Source organism: Dipodomys spectabilis, unplaced genomic scaffold (assembly GCF_019054845.1).
Source record: "Dipodomys spectabilis isolate Male_0828 unplaced genomic scaffold, ASM1905484v1 ptg000273l, whole genome shotgun sequence".
In the NCBI taxonomy this organism is placed as follows: domain Eukaryota; kingdom Metazoa; phylum Chordata; class Mammalia; order Rodentia; family Heteromyidae; genus Dipodomys; species Dipodomys spectabilis.
In genome coordinates, this window is record NW_024870950.1 from 2090465 (window position 1) to 2104418 (window position 13954).

The 13954-nt window shown below is 44.2% G+C and overlaps 1 protein-coding gene across 2 annotated transcripts in view; it reads right to left on the reverse strand.

The window, feature by feature from the left end:
- Positions 1 to 13954, reverse strand: part of Wwox (WW domain containing oxidoreductase) — a 739180-nt gene that overhangs the window by 420564 nt on the left and 304662 nt on the right. The window lies entirely within an intron of this gene.

Here is a 13954-nt window from a genome sequence, read left to right on the forward strand (position 1 = left end):
GAGAATCCCTGTGGCCGGAAGGTGACTGGAGACAGTGGTCAGCAGGGAAGAAGGCAGAGAGCCTCGGCCCTGTGATGACTGTAGCGGGGATTGTGAGGATGACAGAGGATGAAGGCTGTGGACAAAAGGAGCTCAAGGTTCCATACATCTTCTAGAAGAGCCAAAGCTCCCCTGTAAAGGCGAATTCCAGGCCGAGGGATGAGCACATGCAAGGGTCTGACCCTCTGGGGGGCACTCAGGGTAGGCCTGGGGAGAGGGCGCAGCAGCAGAGCTCAGCTCCTGGACTTGGAGGCTGACTGGGGAGCCCAAGGGGAGGCAGCAGCAACTGGGTGGGAGCGGACGTTCCCATGAGTCAGGGACACCGCAGCAGAGCCAGGCAGGGTCTGGAATGAGTGAAGTGGGGCCTGACACGCTCAGGAAATCAGTGGGCGTGTGGCCGGCTAACGAGGGGGAGTGACAGCTCGAGTCCACCCAGCCGGCCCCAAAGGGTGATGTAGATACATCACACAGGACTCACTTCTCAAGAATGTCTCAAAACATCCCCCAGTCCTGAAAACACGGGCAACTAAGTCACTTCATTAAGAGAAACAATTATGAACAAGTCAAACAGAAGACTTCTTCGAGCCACTAAACTGCTACTTGTAGGACGGGAGTTGCTCCTCACCTAAGGGTGAAAGGGAAAACGAGGTAGAAAGAAAGCTGACCCTGGGGTACAGCAGGCAGGACAAGAAGCTGCGGAGGGTGGGCGATGCATCTTCTCTGAGCACCAGGAAGGAGACCAGTGCTCAGAATCACAGGACCTACTGTGTGCCGGGTACCCGCAGATCACTGCCTTGAGAGATTGTCCAACCTAACCCCTCTACTTTGGGACATTAAACGTGAGATGGTTCTCAGGTGGCAATAGACATTCTGGGACTTTAGCTCTCTTTTCTGAAATTCATTCGGTACAAATGGTCTGGAAGTGAAACCAGGTCCAGTTCCAAGATTCTCTCATTTTAGAAATGCAAAGTGCATTTTGGCTGTACCCCAACACCTGTAACTGTGCGTCAAGGAGTGAGTGCTTAGTAGTTATTGAAGGAACCTGAACTTGGAAGGACGAGAAGTAATACTGAGATCCTTTCAAAAGTAAATCATGACAGGGGTTTAAAAATTGCCTGTGTTACGTAGATAGAGCAAGGTCTCATGATGAAATAGTAACAATAATAAAACAGTAATGACCATTCCTTCATTATGTTAATGAGGCTGAATATTCAGAAATGGGAAGAGGGGAAATTGCTTTCCCTCTTGAAAGACACAGTAGAAGACACGTGGTCTTTGCATGCAGCCTCTTCCATGGTTTCATCTATGCTGTGCAGCAAGGAACACTGCCTTCTTTTAATTTCAAAAGGGGTTTTCTGAGCCAGGGAAAACAGATTTAAAAAAAAAGGTGTTGTGTGTCAGTGAAGTTACATGAACTCTTTCCTAAACACATGCACTAGCTATGGTGGGCACAACTCACCCCATGCCAGTCTCTGCTGATTCTAACTGCAAATGATTCAGGAGCCATCTGTAGATACCTCATCATGGAACTCGCACACCAGCAGAGGTAAGATGGCACCCAAGATAAATGATTCTCTGCCAGTATGGGAACAGAGCATGCCATCATGAGATTCCCTGACTGCTCCTGGAGCTCTGACCTTACAGGAACTTTGCTCCCCACAAGCCTTGCTCAGTACAAAGTCTTCTTGGCCTCTTCCAACACCGAGCCCAGCAGTCAGCGAGCCCCACGCTACTAGTCACTGCTCCCTTCCAAGTCTCCTTATTGGATTATTTTTCCCTCCTTCCATTCCCTATCCCTTTTTCTCCCTTCCTCTTTTCTCTCTCCCTCCCTCCGTCCTTCCCTCCCTCCTACCCATCCCTCTCTCCTTCCTTCTTTCCTCCCCTTGCTCTTTCTTTTCTTCCTTTCCTTTCCCTCCCTCTCCTTCCTTCCTTCCTTCTTTCCTTCCTTCCTTCCTTTCCTTTCTCTCTCTCTCTCTCTCTCTCTCTTTCTTTTTTCTTTTTCTTTCCTTCCTCCCTCCCTCCTCCTCCTCCTCTCTTTCTCTCTTTCTAAAAGAGGACAGAAAGTACCCTGTTTATTTCCAAACCCCCTTGCATCTGATGTGTGATAGGCTGGCATTTGCTGTTAAAGCAGAAAATTATAAGGAGGGCCTAATTGACCCTCCTGTGTCTTTGAAAGAGCCTGTCTGTGGTCTCTAATTGACCCTCTAGGTACCTTTGGAACAATGAATGAATCTTCGGGAAATAATGGAGGGCGATGATTAATAGCCTAGGCCTAGCTGGACCTCTGTCTCTCCCAGATCTTCTCCTTTCCCTTCCTCCCCTCCATGACACTCGAGTCCCTGGATTTCATAAGCAGCGATTTATTATTATCGCTGAATAATAAATACCCTAAGGTAGACCCTTGGAAAAAAAAGCAGAGGCATCGTGATTCTGCAGAGATTGTGCTAACGTGCGTGGAAGCTAGCGTTCTCATTTTTCTCCTTGGCATCTCTCAGAAGAGGCCTCCTCTGGCATTTGTGGGCAAAATCCAAACCAGAGGCCATCTCTCGAGTTCCTAGTAAAAGTGTCCCAAAGATGGAGTGCATTTGGAAGTGTACAGGGGCTTCGTTTCTAGTCTGAAGAATAAATATTGCCCCTTTAGACTTGAGGAATCATACCCCATCGGGTATAATGCTGCAAAGACAAACAAGCAGCATTCATTCCGCGGGCGATGAGAAACTGGCCCTCTGCAGCCCTGTTGTGACAAGGATGCAAAGCTGTCCTGAGATGCTGGCCTCCCACCCCCCCCCCCCCCCCATTCTTCAAATGAATAAACAAAGGCAAGCAATTTGCTTAAATTTAGAAGATCCAGTTCTGTATGTGATACACTAATTCTGTATGCTACATACTACTTCTTTCTTACTGTCTGGCAACACCAACACCAAACAGGTACTATTAAAGAAAAATACTCTGAATTATGGGCAAGAGTAAAATTGAAAACCTTCCCTTTCTTTTAGTTTGACTGAAACATGCTTCCTTTCCCCAGACAATACAGGAAAACACATTTAAATTGAGAAGTGTACAGACCTTCAACAAGCAGTACAAGAAAAGAGGGAATTTTATTTTTCTGAAAACTTTATAGCAATAAGTATGCTTAAAATTTAAATTACTTTAAAAGGGAAAAAAGAAAGGAAACAAGAGTTAAGAAGATGCGCTCTGCCTTCAACTCTCCCTCACCTCCACTGAGGCCCGCCCCCCCCTTTGCTCAGTATCTTAAATAGTAAGAGAGCCACAAGCCATCTGCCAGGCCCTGCTGGTTTTTAGGGAGTTCTCTTCCAGTTGGTGCTTTGTGGGAGAACAAGCTATCTAGGCAGCAAAGTTCATGCACAGGTAAGACCTGGAGTTTCTGGGAAGAATAGGTCACCTACCAGGTACAACTTTTGTCAGGAGAAAGCACAGGCCCACTACTCTTCATTCAGGGGCTGCAGGCGGGCAGTGGGCCTCTGGGAAGCATGGTTCAACAATGTAGGAGAAAGAGGCTGAGTTATCAAATCCACACACACGAGGGGAGAGGGCCTTAGATTACCCTCCATGGTTCCTTGCACCATTATGATGTCAAAGGCCAAGCAAGATTGTCTTGGGGATTTGTCCAATGACACGTGTGTATACACACACACACACACACACACACACACACACACACACACACACACACACACACACACACACACACACACACACACACACACACACACACACACACACACACACACACACACACACACACACACACACACACACACCAAACAATATAAGCTTCATCTTTCCCTCTATCCGTCTCTGAGCACTTCTGTATTTGTGGCACTCTGCCAATCCATCAGCCGGCGCTGCTTCCCAGCCATGGCTTTAGTCTGGGAGGTGGGAATGAGCTGTAGGCAGTGGCGGTAGAAATCCCAAGACTGTGCACTTTCCTTTACTATCAGGTCCACGTGCAGCACCTCCACAGCCACCGGTGCTACCCCAGATCAGGTGGCCTCCATCACTCTCCTGCATTTTAGCAAGAGGATGCTCACAGGGGATCAGGGCTGCATGGTCTGACAACTCTGACATGCCTCTGACAACTCCCATCTTCTGTGTTTGAAAGCCTGGACCCTACAGAAGACCTGTCAGATGACCTTAGACAAAAGTTCTAACTCCTTAGGAAGGCCTCAAGGGCTATCCTCTCTACCTCTTTCCATTTTTCTTTCTGAGCTAAGCCAAGCTAAGGAGATTTGTTCTCTCTGATTCTTGGGCTCCAATATCTGTCGTGCAGGCATTGTGCACACGGCCATGTTCCACCATGGCAGCTGTGACTATAACCTAGGCACCACCAGGTCATGACTGCAGGCCCTCAATGATTTTGCTCTCTGGGCTCCACTCATGCTCTCCTACTCCTCCCCTCTCACTCGCACATCGGCCTAGGGAACTGTTCTCTGTACAAGGTTAGGGTGGAATCATGTTTACTGGCCACACAGTGCCTCTCCTAGGGGAGAAGATCTGCTTCTCCCAAGGTACACCCTATGCCTGCGGCCATGGCTGCCTTTTCTACGGGGCTCTAGACAGTCTCTATGGATGGTAAAAACTCAGCTGAAAGTACACTTTTGAGAAGGAAACCAACCAAACCTGAGACCCATCCAAACAACCTGCATTGGCCCATACACTCTGGGTTGCTCTCTACCTGTCATAATCACTCTCCAACCAGGTACAAGACAACTAGACACCAGTCCTGGGCCCCAGAGGCACTGAGATGATCCAAATCGGCCATTACTCAGACTGCTTTGCCCCTGCCTTCCCACGAATACCACAACAAAAAACTTCGTTCGCACAATTTTACTCCCTCTCTCCAGCTCATCATCCAGGTGCTGATTGGTCTGGCTCCCATGATGGGGTAGTCAATATAACAAACCATTTCTCAGTAGCAGTCATCTCTGATCTGTTGGCTTTCCCACAGTTTTAAATAATAAAAGTTATTAAGACAGGATGAAAAGGAGGGAAGAAGGGAAATGAATGGAGAAAGAAGAATAAGGGAATGAATGAGTGAGCAAATGATAACTTATGTAAAAGCAGCTTTTTTCACTGAGAGGGAAACTAATGGAGCATTCAAGAAGTCCTCTTGCACTAGAGCTAGAGATATGTCCAGGTGCTACGTGAGCAGCAGTTTCTAATGGTGAAGCCTGACCTCCTCCAGGACCCTCAGCCATTGTATCTCTGAATAGTGCTCTTTCTCAGGAAATCATCATGGAAGTAAATTTCCTAACATCCATTGGTAAATATCCAATATGGAGCTGGGTGACAAAATTGTATATGACTATAAATAATGTCATAGTATTCGCTTTTAAATAAGAGTGGGTGCACTAATTCATTAAGATTCAGGTGTACTAGCAGGGGAAGATATACCTGTTCCCCCTCCCAAATGCCAAATAGAACCAGTATGGAAGCAGATGGCTTTGTATAAATCAGATGACAGCTTACAGGCTTCATCAGAATGGCATTATCAGGATAATCTTTTAGTGGGGAAAGGAGTTAATTTTTTAAATTCAGCATTATCTTCAGGTCACATTTGTATGAGAAATTTGGGGCCCATAGAAGGAGTCATTTGGTCTATGTGTTTTCCCCACCAGTGACGTCCATCATTTTTCTTTTGGAGGGAACCCAGGTTAACTTTATTAAGAAGCCAAGGATGGCTAGACCCCTGTTAACAGCTAGGTTTTTCTTGGTTTTTTTTTGTTTTTTTTTTTTTTTTAACACATAGACAACCTTCTCCCACTCACTTCTCAATTCTACTCTTTGCTGCCATGGGGGAGGGGAGGGCCTGGTTTTGCAGATTGGAAACCACACAGCAATACCACCACCTGCCTGGGCACCTGACTCGGCAAGAGGAGGGGGAAATGGTTTTACATCAGGGGTATCGTGGCAACCTGAGCTAAGACATATGGCTGCAAGGATCTGCCTCATGCATGGACCACTCCAAACAGAGGTTCAGAGAGCCAGTAGCTCCCAGACATGCCCCACTGAGTCTACAGCCCAGGAAGGCCTATGGAATCACTTGGTACATGATTCCAGATGAGTTCTCTCCTGCCTTCATATGCTGCTATTTTAGCACAGCTTCTGAACAGTAAGATTTTTGACAAGAAGAACGAAGGTTAACAAGAAATCTTGAGTTAGGTCACCAAAAAATGCCAAGTGAAAAGATGTGCACTCATCCATAATTAAAAATACCATGTAAGTCAAAGAAGAAAAATGGGTTGAGAAATAAAGCCTTAAAGACAGACAGGTTGTAGAACCTGGGGCAAGCAAACTACAGGCTGTGAGACTGATCCAGCCTACAAGTTGTGTTAGAAAATTCATTGTCATACAGTCATGCTCATGCTTTCATGGGTTAGGAATTATGATGCTTACTCGAGGGGGTCACAACTATCTGGCCCTGTGCGCAAGTTAACAGACCTTGTTATAGTCTAAACCCTAGTTTCTGTGACTTCAAATATTTCCACCTGCTTTGTCACTCTTGGACTATAATGGAATGATCAAGTAAGAGGATGCAACAACCTTAAGAAATTATGAATTGGGGTTTAGAGGGAGGAAAAAAGTAAAAGAAATTTTAAAAGGTTCACAATCATGATTTTTGAAATAAAGTTTATATCTCTGCTAGGTAACAATTTAACTACAATTGTTTATTGGGTATTTATTAAATATTTTAGCCATGTGCATTGCCCAAATCTGTGGAGGAAAAATATTTCAGTCCTTCCTTCCCTTCCATGTCCCTCCTTCCCTTCCTTCCTCCCTCCCTTTCTCCCTTCCTTCCTTCCTTTCTTTCCTAACTTCCCTTCCCTTTCCTTTCCTCCTCCTCCTTTCCCTTCCCTTCCATCTTTGTCATTTTAGCACACTATGTCTTTATTTATTTTGCCTGGTCAAATAAAAAAAACAATGAAAGACCCCACCCACCCCCACGCAGCTGTGGTGGGTGCCCTGCCCCACATACACTCACATACTTCATAGGATACCTGACCCGGTGCTTGGATGACTGGGGTCATCCAAGGAGTTCACTTCACCCTTAGGCTGGATAACCAAACAGTTGGATTAAGCCATTTAGAATGTACTCGATTCCTATAATATGTGCCGATCTGGCTAATGTTGTTCAGCTTTATTTCCTTGGCCAGAATCACTTCCATTAGCTAGTTTGGAGATTAGCAGCCTAATCTCCTAACAAGAGCTCTTCCATCAAATGGTCTGGAGCAGCCACATGTCTGGCCTCTGCCGAGTGACTGATTTAAGAGATGGACAAAAAGAAGACACACAGAAGTCCAGATAGTGTGATTAATGGTCGATCCAACTTTCTCTGAACAGCATATCATGACTTAATGGGAAACCCTGAAGAGATTAAAGAGGGGAATTACATTACCATGAATAATATAAAAAAGTGATATTCTGTCTAAAAAGCTTTTGAGTGCAAGTGACTCGAACAAATATATTAACAGAGCGTACAGCAGATTCAATCAGGTTGAACGTTGCCCAGAATTTATTTTGAAGTCTGCTTTCTATATTCACGATGTGAAGAATGAATCTGTGTGTGACTGGCAGGAACACTATTAACATGCAGATTTTAATTCTGCAGAGGTCTCACAGAACCTCCTTGAGTGCAGGCAATCTCTCTCACTTACAGATATGTATACTTCTCCACCAATCGCATCCCACACTCACTCTCCAGCAGGTGAAGGCTTATTTACCTCACTTTATTCTAACTTTTAAATATCACCTCATATTTGTACGATGTTGCAGGTGAAACTATTATATTGATAAATAGGAATTCTCCCCAACAGTTGAGAATATCAGATCAGGGGATATCTGAGGGGCAAAAGTTGGCAGGGGAGCTGAAAGCCTGCCTTACAAAAATGGACTCCACATTAACTTACAATTAAGGAGGATGGTAATGAGGTCGCAGAGCATGACCGCTTAACAGGCTGTAGAAGGCAAATATTGAAATGAAGGCGTTTATTTTCAAGCCAACAAACCTGAACCAAACCATTCCAATAAGTCCCATTAGCACTCTAGTTATCAGGCAAAATAATTTCATCTCTGAAATTAATTAAATAAATTGGAATGACCTGGAATCATTTTCATGGCAAGTGGACAGAACAGCCCGGCATGAAAGGCAAATTCATTTAGAGTCAAGTGGCCCATCATTTCCTTGAGATCGTGTTCAAGGTGACGGGATGTCAACGTCAAAACCATGATCCATCCCATAGGGCAGTGATATGCTCTTAAGGGGGTTGCAATAAAAATGCACATGGACACACACACACACACACATACACACACACGCACACGCACGCACATGCATACCCACACACACACCCAGAAATTCCCTAAGTTCAATGCTTTTGGGCTGAGAGTCATATTATGTTGAAGAGGTCAGCATTTAGAATAGAACACTTGTACTGAGCCTTTGGTTGTCCATAATTTATTTTCTAAGCCATCTGGATTACTGTCATAATTAAGAGTCATAAAATAACAACTGGCTAGAGGAGAAGAGATATGAAGGTTACTGTCAGGTTTCTGGGTTATTTTGAGTGTGAGAGTGTGTGTGTGTGTATGTGTGTGTGTGTGTGTACGCGCATGAGAGCGTGCATGCGCACGCACTGGGGATAAATCCTAGGACACTATACATGCTAGGCAACAGCTCTACCACTGAGCTACATCCACTGCCAAGTTTCTGAAGAGACTTAACAATGGAGTCTCATTCCCAAGCATGGCCACAACTCAAAGTGTGAGGTCTATGTTCAATCCTTCCAAATCCTATGTCGAAATCGAGTCATCAGTGCAATGATATTAAGTGGCGGGGCTTTGGGGACACAATGAAGCAATGGGTGCAATGCCTACAGGAATTCTCTATTCTGCAATTTCTAGTTTATGTGAATTTTTAATATGTCTTCTCTCTTTCCTGGGTACTGACAGAGTAGGAACTATTTCTTCCTTGCCCAGCACAACATACCCTCTGTTCAACACAGAGCATGCTATGGATGAACTGTGTGCCCCTAAAATCATATCTTAAAATCCTAACCCTTGAGGTGACTGTATTTAGAGACAGAACCTACAAAGAGGCAATTATGGATAAATGAGGGACTAAGGAAAGGCCCAGATTAACCCAGACTGATGTCCCTATAAGCAGAGGAAGAACATGGAGATATGTACCAAGAAACAAAGAGATGTTTGTGTGCGAGCGCCGGAAGAAGGTGGCGCAGCAAGTCAACGAGGCCTCTTGATCTTGGATGCCCAAATGCAAGAACCACAAGACAAGAGAATTACCTTGTTATTTAAGCCATCCGGTGACTGTCAGTTAGTTACCGCAGCCCTTGGAACTAAGAGTCCAAGGTCCAGAATGGGAACTCAACAGCCATTTACTGGCCAGCCACAACGATGCCTGAGCCTCACTGTGTTCACTCCATGCAGACTGTATCTGGGGCAAATGAGACAGTTATTGAATAAAAGAAACAATCTTAGGCTGCTCCCTGAGCAGAGGGTCATGCTGACGGTGTGACTGCTTCCTTACAAGCAAAGTGTAGAGCCGACACAATATCCCTGTGCTGTGACCCGAACCATCATTTTCATCCACACAGTTCTCCTAGGAAACCTGTGAGCCCGTATAGGCCTCCTGCCAGAGTATGACTAGTGGGAAGGAAATTACTACCTAATCAAGCTACCCCTGGAAGACCTGGGGTACTGAGATTTGATTGGAAATAAGAATGCGCTGCTTGGGACTCTACTTAGAAAAAAAAAAGTATTTCTATAATGAGAGAAAAAAATTCTTAATTTCCCTTTAGCTTGCTATCTTATTCACAAAATAGTCCATCTTTAATTATGTCATTGTAACCCACACATTAGTGGTACCTTGTTCTGAGTTTAAATCACAGCTCTACGACTTATCTGGTCTAAAACCTCCCTGAGTCACTTAATGAAGACAGCCGCAGCTTCCTCATCTGTAAATGAGGGAAAAATCTATCAAGACAAAGACAATACTTATTTAATAAGGTTGTTAGGACTGTTAACTAAGAGATGCAAAGTGCTAAATACAATGTCCTCAATAAAACTGTAACTATGCTTACATTCTGATAAAGGACTGATGTTTTATTATTAATAACTGATGCAACAATTGTTAGTATTTATTTAAAGATGCCCACTGTTTAAAAATCACTTATAGAGAATATTAGTACCTGTTCTTGATTTCTATCCCAAAATGTTTGTTCTCAAAACTCAATTTTCTACTCACTGAAAATTAAAAGCTTGTGGTTGATCTTGGCCAAATATGCAGGTAAACTGATTTACAGATACCTAGAAAATAGAATCCAGTTTCTGCTTGGCTAGGCTTTTCTTCTTGCCGTAACCCCAATGCCCTACCATTGGAGGCTTTAAAACTAATGGCTGTAAGTCTAGGTACAGATTAGCTTCCATCACAGTGGCCTAATAAGAAGTTCTTGTTTGACAAGGAATTTATGGCAGGTTGTAGAAATGTTAGTTTATTGATGATTAAAGTATCAACTGTCCTTGGCATAAATAAACAGGATTTTTAAATCAAAACCATTAAGACACAGTATCTACCAGGTCCTGGGGGCAGTGCAATTTATGGGGCATTCAATTCCCATCAATGCCTTGAGCGTACATCTGGGGGACCTGACAGGTTTCTGTTTTATACGCTGAATGTTCCCGTCACAATCCAAGGAACACAACAGGTAAGGTCTTTGGGCCTGACTGACTTGAAGTCTCCAAGACTCCTGAGGATTAAATATGGTAAAGAGCCTTTAGCAGCACCGCCTGTCCCCTTCCCCCCACTGACCCCAAACTGTTGTAACCAAAGTCTTTTAGGAACCGACACAATCAATCCAGTGCTTAGCAACCGACAGAATCTGGCAGCCAGAAGTTTCCACATCAGAATCCAGACTCGTGTAAAAGATGCAAGGTGGGCATTCCAATGGCTCAGTGATAGTGCTTCTGCTCTATGCTGTTTGCCCCTTCTGACCAGCAGTCTAGTGCCTCCTGGTCCCTTTTTTTTTTTTGGGTCCGGTTGTGGGGCCTGAACTCTGGGCCTGGACGCTGTCCCTCAGCTCTTTAGCTCAAGGCTAGTGTTCTACCACTTGAGCCACAGCGCCACTTCCGGCTTTTTTCTTTTTGCTTATGTGGTGCTGAGGAATCGAACCCAGGGCCTCATGCATGCAAGGTAAGCGCTCTACCATTGAGCCAGCCCCTGGTCCTTTTCTTTCTAGGGAGAAGGGGCTTCAACTATGAAAGACTTACATTGTGTAGGGACATCTGGGTTTCTTGTTCTGCTGTGCCCCCTGGGAGATTGTACCTCCCCGCCCACTAAAGGGACACAGGACCAAGAGGCTGCTGGGAGTGACATGTGATGCTTTAGACCAAAGCATTTTATTGTCAACGTGGTGCCCTCTAGTGCTGAGCAAGGACAGGTGTGCCAAAAGATCAGACAAAAATCTATCAGCCAATGACTCTGACTGGGCATGGTGGCCCCATCAGCAAGAAATAAAGGTCTGCTCTGAACTACTAAGATGTCTCCCCTTCATCACCTTCAGAGCCATTGTGAAATCTTGCATGCCCACTTTTATAAAAAGCTTTGCTAATTTGCTTCTACAATCCTCCTCTTATTTCACTACTGGCTCTGGCTACGGGTTACTGTCCTCTAAGATCAGACAGTGAGGAGTCCCAGGACCCCTCTCTGGGTTTTAACCTAGAGTCCCATCTCCATTTTCCATGCATTAGAAAAGAAAAGGAAAAATGAAAGCACTTGGAGCTTATTATCTTCACACCTTGCAGAAATGCCTTCACTGAATTATGATTCAAGGTTATGGTAGCTTAGAAGGCTGATACAGGAACTGTCTATTCAAAATGCACTTCTGTGTTTTATAAAATCACAGGTGAGCACAAATCTGCTTGCTGATTACCCAAGCCCTCCCCTATGAGTCTATGAAGTGGGCATCTGTCGAAGTTCTGTTCCAAAGAAAATGGTCACCTCTGAAGATTGGCTTTCCATATACAGCTTTCCTCCCTGACACCAGTGAGCTATAGGAAACCTGGGAAAGACTCAAAGACTGACAAGGACTCCTATAAACTTCACTCCTGCCTTTCTTAAACTGACCCTTTATCTCTTCCTTATTTCAGACTCTATGTGATATTTTATGTTTTCCAGCACAAGGAACACAGTGTCTTCCATCACCTTTTCCACAGGCAGAATTCCTTTCCTTAATCAAGTATCCACAACCAGGAAAATGGCAGCAGGAGGCTGCACGGTTCCATTAATCCAACATCCTTATGAAAGGCCCAAGATGGCCCTAGTAGAGAATTTCTGTTACTTAACATTATTGTCTATGGGAATTTGGGAGATTTCATCTGGAAGTATTACCTGAGAAAACTCATGGGGATTAAAACCAGATGGAGAGCCAGGTCTGTCTAATACATACCATTTGTGTCTTCTGGTAACTCACATTAAACAAGACACCAATCTATGAATAAATCCCACAGTCCTCATCTAATTCTCTAAAATAAAACAGACTGAACTACTTTTGTATTTTTTTTTTCAGATTACAAAAGCAACACCTGCTCACAGCAGGCACGGTGAAGGACAGGGCTGGGGAGGAGGGCAGGGCAGAGCAGAAATCACTGTAAGTGATGCTGACTGGCACATTTCCTGTCTCTCTCACCCTGCTCCTACAACCAGGACTATAACCTAGGCCGGCGGGTACTATTACAACTGTCACCTCCCAGAGAATGACCGAGAGGTACATCAAGGCTAAATCATTTATTCAATGTCATCTCACTCAGCCAATTAGTGACACAGGAAGAATTTGAACCCAAGCCTGTGTGAACAAGTTCACTAAGTAACTTTGAACAATTAAATTAATCCTATCTAGTGACAATTTTTACAGACATCTCAGTGTGTTTAAAAACTTACTGTGCAAATGTGTGTGAACCTTATTACAAATAAGAATTTTTATTCAATACGTGCAATTTTGCAAACTGCTTTTCACATTTAAAATACAGACTCCCAGCACATGTTAACTTTCCCAAATATTGTCCTCTTGAAGTCTAAATTATATTGTATCTACCCATTCCTCTTCTCTTAATTCAGCAGATAATGATTAGAATACAGGGGAGTGGGAGACACTGTTTAAGAGAGTATGTAATAGATAAAATAAATATGAGCTTATACAGAAATTCACAGACACTCATGTAAAAACCCATGGAGATGCAAAGGGCAGGCAGGGATAAATAAGCAAGCCCAAAGTGCATGGAAACTCACAGTGTATGCAGGGATTAATAGTCAAGCCCATAGTGTAACCAGTGTATGTTCATGTGAACAACATTTCATAATCAGAGATGGATAGTAAAAATCAACAAAACAAACAAATGGCAAAACAATACCTCACTGATGTGTCCAAAAGAAAGTTACTTCTTTCCTCATTGTACCCCAGATCAGTGGTTTTCATGAACACAGGTCATGCCCAGGTGTAGTGACCAATGTATTTGCAATCAGCAATCGTGTATATGAATATCACATGTGATGTGGACGAGGGACTCCAAGGCCCCAGATGACACGACAGGAAAGTTTAGACCCAAGAATCAAAAGGGTGTATAGGTGAATGAACGGTGACCCTTCACGGCAGGGTTCCTGATTCCATTTTCCCTGTTGTCCCTCCCTGCTGGCAGACATGAAGCAAGGCCAGGTTTGGTTATTCAGCATCATTGTTTCCATCCATATTTAAATTTACGATAGGGTACTCCACTCACTTAAGACAGTGGATATGCTTCAGAAGCCAAAGAGAGACAAGATGCTTATTCTGCTTTCAAGATCAGTGCCAGGCTTGGCGGTGGCGGAAGTGTGTGTGTGTGTGTG